General features: G+C 37.9%; 1 pseudogene; it reads left to right on the forward strand.

The window, feature by feature from the left end:
• The window catches only part of LOC129488404 (putative ankyrin repeat domain-containing protein 20A2), a 43247-nt pseudogene that overhangs the window by 16917 nt on the left and 10480 nt on the right, over positions 1 to 15850 (forward strand).

The following is a 15850-nucleotide window of genomic DNA, read 5'->3' on the forward strand; positions in this document are numbered from 1 at the left end:
TTAAATCTCCATGGCAATTGAATGTAGTCCTTTAAGATGTTCTTTGTCCTTTTATTTTTCTTTTGCTTCTTTATCATTGTAAAGAATGATATATGCTGATGAGCTATGCTTTACATACTTAGAAAACATGATTTGTATAGGTATTTGGCACCTAATAGAAAGGGTTGAGGAAAAGGACACCATGCCGTACCACACAGCACAAACGGGAGCATCTTGCTCTATGAAGTGGGTCCAGATAGAATTTCTAGCAATGGAAGGGGACAAGCACAAGGGGTTGTACTTTATAAAGCTGTAATCACAAAGTCTTTCATACATACCTTTGGTTTAAAATAAGACCAGGCAGTGAATGCTATAGGTAAGTACATATGTTCCTCACTGATCCTCTTCCTTTGAGGGATGAGATTGACAATAGCCTCTATTATGATGACATGACTCACCTACAGCTAGATTCTGTCATGAGGGATGGCAAGGGAGTTTTGCTTTATGTGAGGTGAAAAAGAATTTGTTTCCCCTACTTGGGAGAAGGGCAATCATTGGAACATTCTGGTAGTAAAAGGGCATTGATAGTTTTCTTTCTATATATTTTTCACATCAGATAATACTGCCCAGCAGCCTGCCACACCTCCCCAGTGTTTCTTCAGCTTCTCTCTGAATGTGGATAAGCTCTTAAAGGCGTGATCTTTCCAGTAGTTCTTTCTGTGGGAGGTAAAATGGCAGGTGAATTTGGGCCTTGTTCTACGTAGGCCAGAGCAACTAGCTACAATTAAGGAAACCACCCAGCACCTTCCGCAGAAGAATATTAGCCAGAGTAACACAGTGATCTCTCTTGAGCTCTTCTCCACTGGCAGCTGGAAAGTTTTTGCAAGGATTCCTGTTTCTGGTCTGATTCCTGTGTTTCGCTGGCTTCTGGTAATAGGGTGTTTTATGCTAAACTGAACAGTTTGAACTGAAGAGCTAGAGAGGCTGTGTTGTGTTATAACAAAATAAGTGCAGTAGTTCACCCTTAACTGTGGGAGATACATTCCAAGACCCCCAGTGGATGCAAGAAACCATGAATAGTACTGAATCACAAAGTGTTTGTTCCTATACATACATATCTATGATAAAGTTTAATTTATAAATTATATCTGATGTTATCTACAGATAGATTGTGACAATTGAATTGTGTCATCAGCAGGAATGATTGCTTGCTTGTTGGTGGGGAAAAACCCTCCACACATTTGGTCACAGAAGCCTTCTTTGTTGATGTTTGTTGCTGTGGCATGAGCACAGAGAAAAACCTGTCAAGTATGTCTTTCCGCACATATAGTGGATAAGGGGTGCTACTGTATACTCTGTTTTAACTGCTCCTCCTATTTTGGTCCAGAAATCCTGCTCTTTGACACTGTTGACTCATCACACCTGTTCTGCTAACAATACCATTTTTACTCCATCTCATAGGGTTTGGCTAGGATGTCTTGTATACTGCAGTTCATTTGTAGATACCAAATTTTAATAAATTTATTCTTCTTTGCATCTAATAAATACAAAGGGAAGAGTTCTTATTGCATTAATTACCTACCAATAGGTATAATTAATGTTAATTCTAATAAGGTCCCAGGCATGCTCCCAAAGGAATGCTTTGTAACAAAGCATCAGTCTTATGCTTTAAAAAACCAAACCAAACCAAAACAAAACAAAACAAAACCAACAACAACAACAACAAAAAACTGGATCTAAAGCATGCACACAAGTGTGCACAATTTTTTTTACGAAGGTAGAGTCTTACTGTGTTTCCCAAGCTGGTCTCAAACTTCTGGGTTCCTTAAGTGATCCTCTTGCTGCATCCTTTGGATTGCAGGCATGCATCACTGTGCATTCTTATGCTTTTAATATTCTGTACATTTATTATTGATTTAAAATGCATTTTACCTTTTTCTTTAATAGATGTTGGAAGTTCTGATGAATCTGCAGTCAGGTAGGATTTTATAGATTTAAAAAATAGTGTTAACTAGAGAAATATAGATGGAAGAAACTAATCATCTGTTGAGTGTTGTATTCTGGGCTAGACATCCTAATGTGTTCTACGCATTTATCATCTCATGAAGCCATCACAACATCTGTGTTCCTATAACCTACTGTTTATTAAATAAACAACTATGTATTAGAGAAGTTGATTAATTGCCTCATGATCCCATAGTCAACACAGTAGCTGGCCCACAGTTTGACCGTCGGCCTGCCTGCCTTCCAAATCCCTTCTCTTGCTCCTCAGCATAGATTGATAGACATCTGCGCAGCACTTGGATCAAGGTATAGGTCTGAATCAGATTAATCAGATTCATTAATCTGTGTAATGTCTAAATTAATGAGAGTTTAATACCTTAAACTCTCATTTAAGGTTATTGTTAGAATGTGGTTAGTCCAAGAGTTTGTCCTAATAAATTTGACAATTTCAGTGGTAACCAGTATCTTATTTTTACCACCAAAGGCTTTAGGGCTGATCTTCCTTAGCTTTGGCCATAGGACTGTAAGTTTTACAAAAGCAAATTTAGGCAAGTCTTAGAGAGAAATCATTTGACTTCCCAGTTTGGTTTTCCATTTAGGCAAGTATTTCTGTTTACTTCCATAATACATTTTTTAGTTTCGTTGCTTTTTCCATGACTTTTCTATAATCTGGTCTTCACTTTTTAAAACTTTCTTCTCTGCTTTTCTTGGTGTTTCTTTTGATCTATTATTTTTTCCAACTCTGCTGGCTGTGTATTCCCAGTTTTTCTATAGACAGAATCAAGAGGACATAGAATTACAGAATTTTAAGGAATCTTAGAATGAATTAAAATACCTTCTAGTATTTTTTTTTTTTTTTTTTTTTTTTTTTTTTTGAGATGGAGTCTTGTTCTGTCGCCCAGGCTGGAGTGCAGTCGTGCGATCTTGGCTCACTGCAAGCTCTGCCTCCCAGATTCACGCCAGTCTCCTGCCTCAGCCTCCTGAGTAGCTGGAACTACAGGCGCCCGCCACTGCACCTGGCTACATTTTTTTGTATTTTTGGTAGAGACGGGGTTTCGCCGTGGTCTCGATCTCCTGACCTCATGATCCACCCGCCTCGGTCTCCCAAAGTGCTGGGATTACAGGCATGAGCCACCGCGCTCAGCCCCTTCTAGTATTTTTACCTGTGTTGAACATTCTGGTCAAGTGATTCTCTAGATAGAGAATGTGAGGCTCAAAGAGATTAGGATGCTTTTTTTTTAGACATAGGAATTGGCAGAAATGAGATTTGAACTCATGGTAAAGCCCAGTACACTTGCTTCTTTTTATATCCTATTGGCGTGTGTTTTAATAATACAAACGGCAGTGAGTCTGATGCACCCAGTGGGTAGAATGAGAATGGAATTAGCTGGTGAACCCAATGGAAGTAGATAAGAACGGAATGAGCAGGGGAAGGCCAAGTTTGAAGATAACACTGGACTGGATAGGAGTACGAACTCTTCAATAAGAGATCAAAATATTGGGGTTTATGACAAGTTTGATAGAGAGAAATTATAACAATGAAGGATACAAGGTGTTGGGAATTATCTACAAAAGCACATTAAAATAGAAGGTTCAAGGGAGCTCTAAAAAGTTTGCTGCTTTTTTTTTTAAATCAAGGACTGACAAACTTGAAGACTTTTACTGAAAGATGCTAAAGCATTTTGAGACACTGGGAGGAGTGTCCACAGCAGATAGAAATGTGGTGTCATCTACTTCCATCCCGACTTACAGAGGGGTGGCTTAGAGCCCCTGGAGTACTAAGGGGCTGGAGATTGCTGAACTACATAGATGTGTGGCACAGGGCAGGTGTCTCCTCACCTCTGCCTCTGTTCCCGATTCACTGATGTCCTTCCCATGTCCATGTAGGCTGGGTCAGGGGCGTGATTGGCTGGCAAATCAGTCATGGAGTTCAGCTGGGTAGTTGGTAGCGTGTCTATGCTGGGGGAAGGCGATGGAGACTCCAGTTAGCTTGTTTTTAGGAGCAGGGATATAGAGAGCTCCTACTCCTGGTCGTTTGAAGCCATCCTTTCAGGAATCTGTGCTTTCTTAGACTGAAGATTTGAAGATTGGCGACTTCTGTGGAGCCTTGCAGAAGTGGAATGTGGAAGTGGGAGCCCATAGGAAGAAAGATACTTAGATAGGACTTAGGGAAATAGAGGTACAACTACCAGGACTCTGTTTATCCGGCAGTCTCTCTCCTTGGGTGTCTGAGTGCCTAGAAAAGTTTTAAGGGCTTGCTAGTTTATGTGGACCTGAATAAGATAGGACCTATAGAGTGAAAATAATGGGATTTTATAATTGTTAATATTTTAATCCTTCTGGGAAAAGTATTCTCAATAAGAACATACACCTCTGTTATTGACTTTTGTACATTTAGCTTTCATACATTTCAAATATTGCAGGGGATTCCCTGTACTGATTTAGGGCAAAGGAAAGCAATAGGACCTTCCTAAGTGGGTTCCATGCTGAGGAATCAAGAGCGTCACTTTGAAGTGATGCAGATTAGTCTTTTAACTAGAGACAGATCATGGAAAAGAGACAGTGGATCTTTCTACCTTGTTTTAGGTCATCGGTTTTCTTCCAGTATAGGTAACGAAATTTATGTCATCCATTAATTGAATTTTAAGTTCAGCTTCAAGACAGATCATTTGTGAGGGCAAATTATTGTCAGGCTCTGCCAATATATTGACTGTCACTATTTGTTATAAAGCTCAAGGTCAGTTTTCATTGAATATTTTATAGATTTAGACAGATGGAGGCAGAAATAGGTAACTAAAATCTATTTTTAGAACAGACGACATATTTTAATTCTATCAAGAATCATAATTTAATATATAGATTACTGACCTTTCCCCAGATTATGTTTTCCTTTTTTGAGGGGGAAGCTGGATATAAACTGGCAGTTAAGAAAAATTGTAAAGAAATCAACTTGGTCATTTTCATTGTGTATTTTTGCTCTCAAGCATTTTCCATGAACTGTGTGTGGATTCATTGCCTGCATCAGATGACGAAGACTTGAGTGTTGCTACTAAGGTAAAGTGGTCTCTTGTAAAATTATTTTTCTCACTCTGAATGTAGTTTTGCATAGTATTTACTTTTCAAATTTAGCAGTGGCTTACCTATCATTGTTTTATGGTGGTCATGGAAAGTTGGTCAGAGAAAAACACACATATGGCTAGTTGATTCAAAAAAATTGTTTAACTTAGGTAACTAAGAAAGATTGATAAGTACTGTGACAGAGTGGGAGCTGAAAAAAAAATGAACCGGAAAATAAGTAGTGACTGGAAAATCACATTAGGAAATGCTTTCTCCAATAGAGGAAATATGAAATTTGGTTAAGTTTTATTTGGATAAATACTAATACTTTGACTTTTAAATCATATGAGTGCGACTTTCTTAATATTTATGCCTGTATAAATCCTCAGTGGATCAAATTACTTGCAGTAATCATGGAATCCTCCTGGCAATTTTTAGTGGCAAAAATGTTCAGCACATAGCATACAGCTTTTGTTCTTGGAAACTTATTATTTTGGTAGCATATAGTTTTTAGGAGAGATTGTTTCTCTACTTATATTATTGGTTCTGTAGTGAGACTAAAATAATATTAAAAATTGTAGAAAAATAGCTGAGTGTGGTGGTGTACACCTGTAGTCCCTGCTACTTGGGAATTTGAGGCAGGAAGATTGCTTGAGCCCAGGAGTTTGAGAACAGCCTGGGCAACATTGTATCTGATTTAAAAATATAAATTGTGGAAATGTAGAAATTTGAATTGATATTCTCAAAATTTGTATTGCAAAGGGACTTTTGTGTGTTTTATGAGTTGTCCATGAAGAGTTTGTATAAAACACTTCATCTAATTGAATAACATGTATTTTGCTGCAAATAACCAGTTCTAGAAGCAGAGACTCTTAATACCAATATGGTAAGTCTTTATCATCATAATTTTGTCATTGTAGTTTATTTAAAATATTTACTTGGCCAGGTGTGGTGGCTCACACCTGTAATCCCAGCACTTTTGAAGGCCAAGGTGGGTAGATCACCTGAGGTCAGGAGTTCAAGATCAGTCTGGCCAACGTGGTGAAACCCTGTCTCTAAAAAAAAAAAAAAAAAAAAAAAAGCACAAAAATTTGCCAGTCATGATGGCACATGCCTGTAATCCCAGCTGCTCAGGAGGCCAAGGTGAGAGAATCGCTTGAACCTGGGAGGTGGAAGTTGCAGTGAGCCAAGATCGCACCGTTGCACTCCAGCCCGGGTGACAGAGCAAGACTACATCTTAAAAAATAAAATAAAAGGAAATAACCACTCAAAGTCCTTATATCATATTCTGAAATTTTGAATTTCAGAAGGTTTTCTATTTAGTTGTTTAAATAATCATTGGAAGCTCCTGCATACCATAAGCTACTGGAGGTCAGTAAACATATCTGTGTGTATCCTGGAGTACCTAGAATAGTCTTCCATGTAAGAAGCATTTTACTTGTTTTTTGAGATGGGGTTTCACTCTGTCACCCAGGCTGGAGGGCACTGGTGAGAGCTTGGCTCACTCTGATCTCCATTTCCTGGGCTCTAGTGATCCTCGCACCTCAGCCATCCAAGTGCTGAAACAATAGAGCTACGTCACCATAGACCTGTGTCACCATGCTCGGCTGAGTTTTGTAGAGACAGGGTTTTGCCTTGTTGCCCAGGCTGGTCTTTAACTGTTGGGATCAAGTGTTCTGCCCACCTCAGCCTCTCAAAGTGCTGGGGTTACAGGCAGGATACATTCAGTCTTAATAGTTGTTTAATCTGAATAAATAGACAAATGCATTTTTATATAATGGAATGTTATAAGTAATATATACCTAATGTATCTAACAATTAAATATTGTATCTAAAATATTGCTTACATTTGTATTATTTCTTAATATTTAAGTGTGTATAAGTTTTGATGTGTTGAGAAATTATGCCATAATTAAAAAGGAAATAAATTAGAAATAGGTCATTCAGTAGCAAAGAGGGTTACAATATATTTTCCAGTATCATTCAACTGGAATCTTAACATTGAGATTTTAGATTAACATTTCTTAAGCTTTTTATTAGCCCCAACTCACGTTCTATTAAATATACCTTTTCAAGCCATACATTACTCTTTATTATTATTATTATTATTATTATTATTATTATTATACTTTAAGTTCTAGGTACATGTGCACAACATGCAGGTTTGTTACATATGTATACGTGTGCCATGTTGGTGTGCTGCACCCAGTAACTCGTCATTTAACATTAGGTATATCTCCTAATGCTATCCCTCCCGCCTTGCCCCACCCCATGACAGGCCCCGGTGTGTTATGTTCCCCTTCCTGTGTCTAAGTATTCTCATTGTTCAGTTCCCACGTATGAGTGAGAATATGTGGTGTTTGGTTTTCTGTCCTTGCGATAGTTTGCTCAGAATGATGGTTTCCAGTTTCATCCATGTCCCTACAAAGGACATGAACTCATCCTTTTTTACAGCTGCATAGTATTCCATGGTGTATATGTGCCATATTTTCTTAATCCAGTCTATCATGGATGGACATTTGGGTTGGTTTCAAGTCTTTGCTATTGTGAATAGTGCCTCAATAAACATACGTGTGCATGAGTCTTTATAGCAGCATGATTTATAATCCTTTGTGTATATACCCAGTAATGGGATGGCTGGGTCAAATGGTATTTCTAGTTCTAGATCCTTGAGGAATCGCCACACTGTCTTCCACAATGGTTGAACTAGTTTACCGTCCCACCAACAGTGTAAAAGTGTTCCTATTTCTCCACATCCTCTCCAACACCTGTTGTTTCCTGACTTTTTAATGATCACCATTCTAACTGGTGTGAGGTGGTATCTCACTGTGGTTTTGATTTGCATTTCTCTGATGGCCAGTGATGATGAGCATTTTTTTATGTGTCTGCCATACATTACTGTTTAGAATTCTGGTGACCAATTCTTTTTCTGGGTGGAAAGTTGATGGAAAGTTCCAGTTTTCTCTCTCTGTTATAATAATGTTCTTTCAGGTAGTGGTAGATGACCATATTTAGCTAATTGAGTGTCTTACAATAATAAACTCTATCACAGAATTACTTACAAAAAACTAACTGTAGCATAAATATTAATATTATCAGGGATAGGAAAGAGCAAAAGGCTCTGTTATAGATCTATTTCCCCATGTACTTTATTGCACTTCATGTTGTTTCTTTTCTTTCTTGGCTTAAGCTCATATTTCATTGACCAATTAGGCTTGTTTCTTGTTTGTATCTCTCTTCGTTCTCACATTTTAAATTGAAATTTTTGGAAAGTCAGGGTCTTGCTCTGTTGCCAAGGCTGCAGTGTAGTGGCATGATCTTGGCTCGCTAACGTCTCCACCTCTCAGGCTCAAGTGATCCTCCCACATCAGCTTCCCAAGCAGCTGGGACTACAGGCACACACCATCATGCCTGACTCCTTTCTGTATTTTTGTGTAGAGATGTGTTCTCATTGTGTTGCCCAGGCTGGTCTCAAACTCCTGAACTCAAGCCATCCGCCCACCTTGGCCTTGCAAAGGGCTGAGATTACTGTTGCGAGCCACCATGCCTGGGCAACATTGAGATTGATTTAAAGAAATTGATGAGGGCTGGATGTGGTGGTGCACACTGCTTATCTCAACACTTTGGGAGGCAGAAGTGGAAGATTAACTTGAGCCTAGGAGTTTGATACCAGCCTGGGCAGTATAATGAGGCCTCGTCTCTACAAAAATAAGAATAAAAACATTAGCATGGCATGGTGGTACGCACCTGTATTTCCAGCTATTCAGGAATTTGAGGTGGGAAGATTGCTTGAGGTCAGGAGTTTGAGACCGCAGTGAGCCATAATCAGGTCCCTGCATTCTAGCCCTGGGTTGACAGAGTGAGACCCAGTTTCATAAAAAGAGATTGATAAGAAACTCTTGATGCAACTCACTATAATTTAAAAATGGAAACTAATTCTCGATATTACCTCAGCAGTGTGTCCCTGAGAAAGTGTCAGAGCCTTTACGTGGACCTTCCCATGAAACAGGAAACAGAATAGTCAATGGAAAAGGAGAAGGTGAGAACCGTATTTTATTTAAAAAGTCATTTGATGGAGGCCGGACATGGTGGCTCACGCCTGTAATCTCAGCACTTTGGGAGGCCAAGTTGGGTGGATCATGAGGTCAGGAGATTGAGACCATCCTGGCTAACATGGTGAAACCCCATCTCCACTAAAAATACAAAAAATTAACCAGGCGTGGTGGCAGGCACCTGTAGTCCCAGCTACTGGGGAGGCTGAGGCAGGAGAATGGTGTGAACCCGGGAGGCAGAGCTTGCAGTAAGCGGAGATTGTGCCATTGCACTCCAGCTTGGGTGACAGAGCGAGCCTCTGTCTCAAAAAAATTTTTAAAAAGTCATTTGATGGAATGTTTCTTTGAAAATATGAGCACTAATAGAGTCTAATAGCTAAAGAAAATGTCCTGTTAACTGTATAATAAGTAAAGGAGAAGTGAAATGGTGATAAGTTGTGTCTCTAACCAAGGGTCAGCAGTTGATTCTATTGGGAGTACCACTAAAGGAGCTGAGTTATAAATTCCATTTTAAGATACTCTAAGACCTGAGGGAAGTCAGGAGAGAGGGAAGAGGAAATGAATAAAAGAGAAAGAAAGAATGAGGAGGGCAGAGTGTACATGGAATAAATAAAAAAACATATGTGGATGTATGTAATAGAGGCTAGTAAAGTCAAATTGATCTGTAGAAGAAGGAGGAACAGGGTGTTAGAAATAGGAAGGAAGATAAAATGAGCTTCCAGTACCAAAATGTGTCAGAGAATTAGAGTAACATTTTCCTACTCTTGCTGTCATCCTCACTACTGGGGAGGCATTAAGGACTGAGGTACTTTACCACGCAGACCTGTGTTTTATCTACCATAGAAAAACATCACTATAAATGGTCAGCCATGTATGGCTACAATTTGGTTTTAAAGAAAATGTTGTAACCTCATAGGATAGTATCATATAGGCCAAATTAACATAATTGAATAGTGTTGGGTGATTTATGGAGAAGAAATTAATTAGAGAAGGTATTGCCTGATTAAAAGTTCATTAGAAACATTATGGCTCATAATGTAGTATTAAATTCAGGGACATTACAGGGAAGAAATTGAGGCTAGGCCAAAAAGGGCAATTAGGGTAAACCAATATGGAAGCACATCAGTGTAGAACAGGGCATTCAAATTGTCATGAATTAGTTGAGGAGCTTCTGGAAAGTGCACGTTCTGATTCAGCAGGTATGGGAGTCTGCATTTCTCATGAGTACTCAGGTGATGTTGGTGCTGGTCCTTGGACACAGCTCTGAATAGCAAGGGAATAGCCTTCCTTTAGAGAAATCTGGAAAAAGAACCATTGGACAGCAATTTAAAAAATAACAGAATCCAGGGAAAGCATTAATTTCCTTTTATTTCTGAGCATGATTCTAGCCACAGGGGAAGGAAAATGAGATGAAAAAAGAGAAATTACAGGTGTATACTACTGCTGAATATGGATGAACAAAGTGGTCACAATTATCCATAAAAAGCTGTTAGGAAGGGAAGCATCAGGATGACAGATCTAAAAATCACTTTTTCAAAGGAAGAGGGATTGTGAAAGGACATGGAGGGAGGAAAGAAAGACATTTGCTGGGGTCTTAGGAGTTCAAGCCAAGTAAACTTGGGACAACTCACTTCCAGTTGCTTCAGCATATGCCCAGTCTCACAAAAGAGGTTATTGCTGTGGAGAGTGCTGGAGGCAGGAGGGAGTGCTAGAATTGGGGTAAACCACAGCAGCTCATTTCACTTGATAACTGTCAGGCCTCAGAGAGAGAAGTTTCACTGACATGGGTGGATAAGATGTGGTTAAGTTGCATATAGATGCTTTGGCTAATTTTTTTTGAGATAGCCAGTTCTTTGATATGATAGCTGTTTTATAAAAGTCCTTTACAGTGTAAGATCCTATAGCAAACTTTGTTAATTTTAGAAGCAATCATATTATAAAATTCATTCTGTGAATACCAAAATTCTCTTTTTCAATAAATACTACACTGATTTTGAAATATAAAAGTATATTTGTATCCAGCAAGTCTGTGGTGATTCAGTGTTCTATTTTTGATAAATATTTTTATATTGGAAGCTTATTCGACATAGTTTATTTGATGTGTTTTATGGACTGCCTTGCATGAGTGGATCAAGGAGATCTAATTCAAGGCCAAATGAGGGGATAGGAGAAATGTAGGTGCTGCAGCAGCCCATGTGGTCATGGGAAAAATGAGTAGTTTGATTAGCTGTCATTTCATAAGTGTGTATCCTAGCTGATCAATGTAGAACACTTTCTTTGATGAGAGGTGAATCACACATTCACCTGAACTGTCATCCCAACTGTGTATTTCCTCAGCGACAGGACAAGAGGAATTTATCTGTGGTGTGCTGGCAGCAATGCCTCTGATGTGTTGAGTTAAAATACTCTGTACATTCACCATCAGCTATGACGTTGATTCCCTCAGGTTTCATTTGCTCCTCTGTTTAATGGTCCCTTTTCTCCTCATCAGTCCACGTGTTCATGGTGATATCCATGCTTTTCTATTTTAGGTATAGACATTTGAAACATAATCTCACTACTGAAATGTAAACTGTGCATTTTAGGGATCCTATATTCCTATTTTCCTCGTTATGTTTCTGTCATGTTGCTGTCCTAGGCGATGAAAAGAAGAAGCCAAGAAGAACCTCAAAACCTTAAGTGATTGTTTTTATAGCCAGGCATGAGAACGCAGCTCGATAGTAACACTGCATGAATGTTTGGTTGTCCCTGTCATACTTACATAGAATTGATGACATATCCCCTTTGCTTTGTAGGGCCTCCTGCAAAACATCCTTCCTTGAAGATAATTAATTATGCATATTTTTTGAATCACTAACTCCATATTGTATAAAATATATATGATTTATGAATCATTGTCTTTTAAAACCCGTTCAGCCTGGCACTGAAATGGAAGATCCTGCTGTGAAAGGAGCAGTACAAAGAAAGAATGTACAGACATTGAGAGCAGGTACGTTTTCAATACAAATGGAATGTTGGAAATAAGTACATTTGATGATTGGAAGTACTCACATTATTCTTACCCCTAATTCTATTTGTTCAAAATTGAATGGAAGGCATTGACATAAATGTTAATTTTGGTACCCATATTTGAATAAAAATAAATTTAGAAGAATAAAAAAGATTTTAAAAATGTAAGCTTTAACTCAGATGTCTCTCTTTTAATGTTTTGAATAGCATGAAGTTTTCAGTATAAAATTTTTATACTTGTCAGGGATTCAAAGCAGTGAATTTTGAGACTCTAAGATATTTCCAGTGATTTAAGTGCTAGTTGGAGTTCTGATCTTCACCTAGAGGAAAGCTTTACTTATTAACGTGTGAGTTTCTATTTTAACTTTAGAGGCTTGCTGCTAATGTTATTACACTGATGATCTGAGGCCAATCAGATGTTCTAATGAGCAAGACTGTGTGTGTAGGTGTATATATAGGTGTGTGTATGTGTGTGTGTGTGGCATCTTTGACTATTAAAAATGAGGAAAGTAAGTATTCATTTATAACTGGTAGACAGTCTTTTAAAATGGTGATTTTGAGACTTTTTGGTGTTAAGGTTTTTAAAACATGATTGCATAGAGGCTACTGACATCATAAGTTGGTTGTTTTTCATTTCAATGCCCTTTTGAAATCTTTAACTATATTGTGATGCTCAGAAATAATATGCAGAATTTTTTATGTGTCCTAAAATGGTATGTGAGTGGTTATATACTTTACATACCTTTCTGCCACTTTCTTTGGTGTATTTTGTATTATATTTTCCAGATGTATCCACATTGATATGATTATCTCTGGTTTAATTCATTTTACACTTTTCATTGTATCCCCTTATACCACTTTACCACATTTTGTTAGATTCTCCTGTTGCTGATAAATGAAGAAAGAAAGAAAAATAAAAATAATGTCAGATTAAGAGGGCTTTTCTTTAATCAGTTTATATCTATTAATATTTACTATATGAGAGTTTAAAGTTGAAAAGTTCAGAATACAAGCCTGCACCACCATATTTTATAAATGTCCTTAGAACTGTGACTCGTGAGCCTTTAGCCTATGAAGCTAGGACAATTCATTTCTCTGAAGAAGTTTGCTGTGCTGTTCTCAGAAAAGAAAACTGAAAATAGCAAATGACATTGTCTTATTTGACCTCTTGGACATCCTTGAATGAAACTGCAACTCCAGGGATACTCAGATCAAAATTCAGAGGAATGTGTTGAACAATATAGTTGGTGAATGTCCAGTGATCATGAGCCCTTGATGGGAAAATGACCTTTCAAGTTTCACTTTTGCATTTTTTGCTCTTTTCCTTGACTTGTCTTAAAAGCTTAAATTCAACCATTTTATTTTTACAGAAAGCAGGAATATAACTTTTAAAATATATGTCTGTCCTGTCTCATGGTGTTGTGTACTCTTCAGATCTTGTGTGACCATAGACTTATGTGGGAACAATTAGGCTTTTTGTTTGTTTGTGTTTTTGAGACAGAGTCTTGCTCTGTCACCAAGGCTGGAGTGCAGTGGCTCAGTCTTGGCTCATTACCACCTCTGCCTCTCAGGTTCAAGCAATTCTCCTGCCTCAGCCCCTCGAGTAGCTGATACTACATGCACATGCTACCATACCCTGCTAATTTTTCTATTTTTAGAAGAGATGGGGTTTCTCCATGTTGGCCAGGCTGCGCTCGAACTCCCGATCTCAGGTGACCTGCCCGCCTCAGCTTGCCAATATGCTGGGATTACAGGCAGGAACCACTGTGCCAGCTACAAATAAGATTTTGAAGGCTATTATATTTTATACAATTCTTTGGTCTATGTGAATTCCGAAGGTATTCATGCATTGAGGGAAGATCATCTCAGTTTAATGAAAGCAGTTTTTAATTTAATGTACAGTCATTAAAATTTTTTTTGAAGTTTTTGTCTCTAGTACACAGAAACACACAATAATGTCATGGGTATTTGACCTTAATGTGTTTATGCACAAACTTAGTTATTCAAATATTTTCTTATCCCTGAAGAATCTTAATTATTAATAAACAAATTTCTGATGGAAAACAACATATGCAATAGAGATGGTTGAGTGATTGAAAGTAAATTGTAGTAAATAACAGAAGCTTAGAACAAGTTAAGTAAACTTGTCTGAGTTAATAGCAATTACAGGACTTTTAAAATACATTAGACCATGAGGGAGTAGTGTGTTTGTGGGGTAGAGGGCAACATGGTACTGCTTCAGTGAAGAAAGAACTTTTACACCTTATTACAATTTGTATTACTATTTACATTGTAATAAATAAAAACTTTATTTTCAGATATTTTAGATTATGTTTCTACTAGTTGAACCATCAATAGTAAGACTTTTCAAAGATTTGGGAAGTTGTGAGCTGATGATAAATATCTGTATCACTATCAGTGATCAAAAATCAGACAGCAGTTACAGACTTTGGACACACGAACTTCATAGCCAAAGAAAGGATTAATCTTGGAGCTGTGTTTCTATCAGGGAATTATACTCTTCATTACCTGTGTGAATCTCAGTTATTAGAGTAGAAAGCAAAGAAGGGAAAGAAGCCTAAACAATTTTATTCTATATTACCTTGGTTGGCTTCATGCTACCATAGTTCTGACTTTTAAAAAGTCATTTTGTGGTCAAATGTACTTTGTGTTTACTCCCCTTATGCAGTCTACAACCAAAGAGAATGCTTCTTAGCAAGGCATTTGTATTCTTCCCTTAGGGAAAGCAACATATAAATAACAAAGAGAATGAGGAGAAAGAGTAATTTCATTGAGGTTAGTATTTAACATAAATTTGAGTGTGGGTACCATGATTATATTTAGAATTTTGGGGCTGGATGGGAAAACCAGCTAGACATCTACAGATTTTCTACTCAAACACAATGTGCCTTTGTTTTATTTTTACATCTGTAATTTTGCAATTATTAGGTACAACTGTATGCAGTGTCACTAAAAAATACCTTCCAAAACCAAATATTAAATAATGCCTATGGCTTTCTGTATTATAGTGTTGATTTTCCCAATATTAATGGGAACCATTGAGCATTTGCCTTGTGGTGTCTCCTCAGCTGTATTCACACATTCCATCACCTTGTCTTAATGGATAATCATGGACTACGAGTACGGGTTTTCAGAAGAGCTGTGTCATTTAAAGATAGATAACACAGGAGCATCAAATTTAATTCTGCTAGAACATCTGGTCTATTGATTAACTGCAGCTAATATGGGGTCTACCTCACATACAAGTTAAATTCAGTGTCCTTAATCAGTCATATGATGAGGTCAACAGTAATAAATTATGCAATATTTTTTCACCCCTATAGTTTTCTTTTTCCCCTTATGTCTAGAATTAACATTTTGTGTCACAAAACATGATGATATTCTTCTAGAGTAGTGATGACAAGCTATAAATCCAAAGTTTCATACCTATGCAAATGACTTGTTTGCTTTTATTTTCTTATGAGCTTGGTAGATCCATGAAACAGAACTTTTAAAACAAAATCCTCATATGTGGCTGGGTGCAGTGGCTCGTGCCTGTAATCTCAGCACTTTGGGAGGCTGAGGCTGGCAGATAACCTGAGGTTGGGAGTTTGAGACCAGCCTGACCAACATGGAGAAACCCATCTGTACTAAAAACACAAAATTAGCTGGGCATGGTGGCACATACCTGTAATTCCAGCTACTCGGGAGGCTGAGGCAGGAGAATCGTTTGAAACCGGGAGGCAGAG

This window comes from Symphalangus syndactylus, chromosome 1, assembly GCF_028878055.3.
Source record: "Symphalangus syndactylus isolate Jambi chromosome 1, NHGRI_mSymSyn1-v2.1_pri, whole genome shotgun sequence".
Lineage (NCBI taxonomy): Eukaryota > Metazoa > Chordata > Mammalia > Primates > Hylobatidae > Symphalangus > Symphalangus syndactylus.